We start from the raw sequence: 2249 nt of genomic DNA, 5'->3' as shown, positions 1-2249 counted from the left end.
ACAGATGTGCAATTGTGTGATTTGTTCCCGAGCCTGTCAATCAAACGCCAAATCGGCAGGTATGACACGTCTCAAAACACTTGTGACATGCGCCGGAGCTTCGAATGACCATAGTCACGTGACATGGGTGTTTCGAATCACGCTTCGGAGCAGTGTTTCGAAACATCTGCGCTTCGGGATCTCGACACCGTGTCGAAACGTCAGTTTCACGTCAGCCATCCCTAGATATTTGTTTGGAGCCAAAGTCTGCGCAGTAAAGATTTGTTTGGAGCTAGAGTCTGTGCTGTAATGTCGTGAGGTGGAGCCGTGGAATCAAACTCCAACAGACCCAATCAAGCATAACGACACGCCCCATTTTTACAGCATCAAATTACTAGCTAAAATGAAACTTATCACAAACATGAACAATTGAACATATATCAGCGTGATAGCAACTACCTTAAATGACCAAAACCATATTTCGGAAAATTGTGTTGGAAGTGTAATTAAATTTTTATTTTGACTCAAGTCCCATTTGTTTACATGGAGAGGTTTATGACCTGTACTGTGAGGCACATCTGGTTTTGTCTTCGTCTGCTTTGTTTCCTGGTTTTGTCTTAGTTTTCTGCTTTGTTTGCTACCCTTTGGACTGACTACCCTGTGTTAGTGGCAGCGAGATGAAGCTTTGAAACTTTCCAGCTAGATGTGTTGAAAAGTGGTTCATTTCCAGTGTTGCTAGATAGGATGGACGATTTCCAACCCAAAAGCTCACAAAAACCCACCCAAAACTTTATCTGTCAATATAATGTGATAGAATGTAAATCTAGGTTGATAAGAGCCATTTTTATCTCCTTAAAACAAAATAATGATGATAAAATACTATAAATATAATGCTAGATAAATTTCCCATGGATCAAATCGGGGCAAATACATTAAAGAGAATTACCAAACCGATACCCTTGAAAAAACACACACATCATTTTCAATGTCAACAGTCAGAATTTAAAGGCAAAAAAAGTGGCCAATATAAGTGATCGGAATAAGCAACATAAGGTATTTCACACTCGTTCATGCACACACCATGATAGTCAAAACTGTGTCATTCATTGATGCATACTGTATGTTGTAATAAAAAACATAATAATAACAACAATAATAATGCTCTTACCTTCGTATCATTATATAATTTCACACAGAACTAGAGGAAGCCTTTCATGAAGTTCACAATACAGAACTTTGCACAATTAAAACTAACAAGTCCAGCAGCTTTCAATGATATACCAATCTGGACCGTTTAAAAGATAAAAGATGGGATCGTGTAGATATAAATAGATTTTGATTAAATAATTTTTAACTGTGGTCTGATTTCGGAGTTGCAGTGATAGAGCCTTCGTGTCACCTCTCCCTCAACCGGTGTAATCATCACGTCTGTCTGCTCAATCATCACGTCTGTCTGGTGATCCCTAGTGATTGGCTAAAAGTGCGGCTGCGACGTCAACATCAGCACCAGTCTCTTTGCAGTGTTTGTGTGTGTTTAGTAACGTCGTGATGACAGATTGGATGCAGTATATGCACACTTGGGCTTGTATGTTAACCAATTAGCCTATACAGTTTGAAAACTGCAATCCAGCCCAAATTTTGTTAGACTGGATAAAAGAGGGAGAAAGTGATTAATGTAAGCTGAACAGAAGGCAGTGGAGTGGAAGTTTAAAAACAATATTTTCCTCTGTCTTTAGGCTCGATTCTGCCAAAAGTGAAGCCTTTCTTGAAGCACTGCAATCAAACGAGGCTGTGAACATCAGTAGTGATGTCATTTCACTAAAACGATACAAGTCTCGATACGGAGCTCTGTCTGGAAGTCCCTGATGTTCTCCATATAAGCTTCGAAGCCTCGGTATAATCTGAATCTAATCTAATCTAGTCAGTTGAATCTAATCTAATCTAATCTAATCTAATAAGGAGTAACATCACTACCCCGTGTTTGACCTTACGCCTGTGTATGGATTACAGTTTTGGATTACCCCGATAAACTGCGTTTGAATCCCCAATCTTCGTGTCCTTGTGCAGATCGTTACATTGATACTGAATCATGACAACATTTCTGTCCAAAACTTGAATGTTAGTCAGTTTGACATTTTCTGAAAACTTTTTGCAACATTTTCTCTAACACGATGCATTTTTATCTCTATAATGTGTCATGTTGGATCTGATTGTGGGTATCAGGAAGTCTTGAGGTTTTAACACAGACTGTGTTTTTAACCGTCATTATT

Source organism: Barbus barbus, assembly GCF_936440315.1.
Source record: "Barbus barbus genome assembly, chromosome: 31".
Classification (NCBI taxonomy): domain Eukaryota; kingdom Metazoa; phylum Chordata; class Actinopteri; order Cypriniformes; family Cyprinidae; genus Barbus; species Barbus barbus.
Note: the sequence above shows the minus strand (reverse complement) of the source record.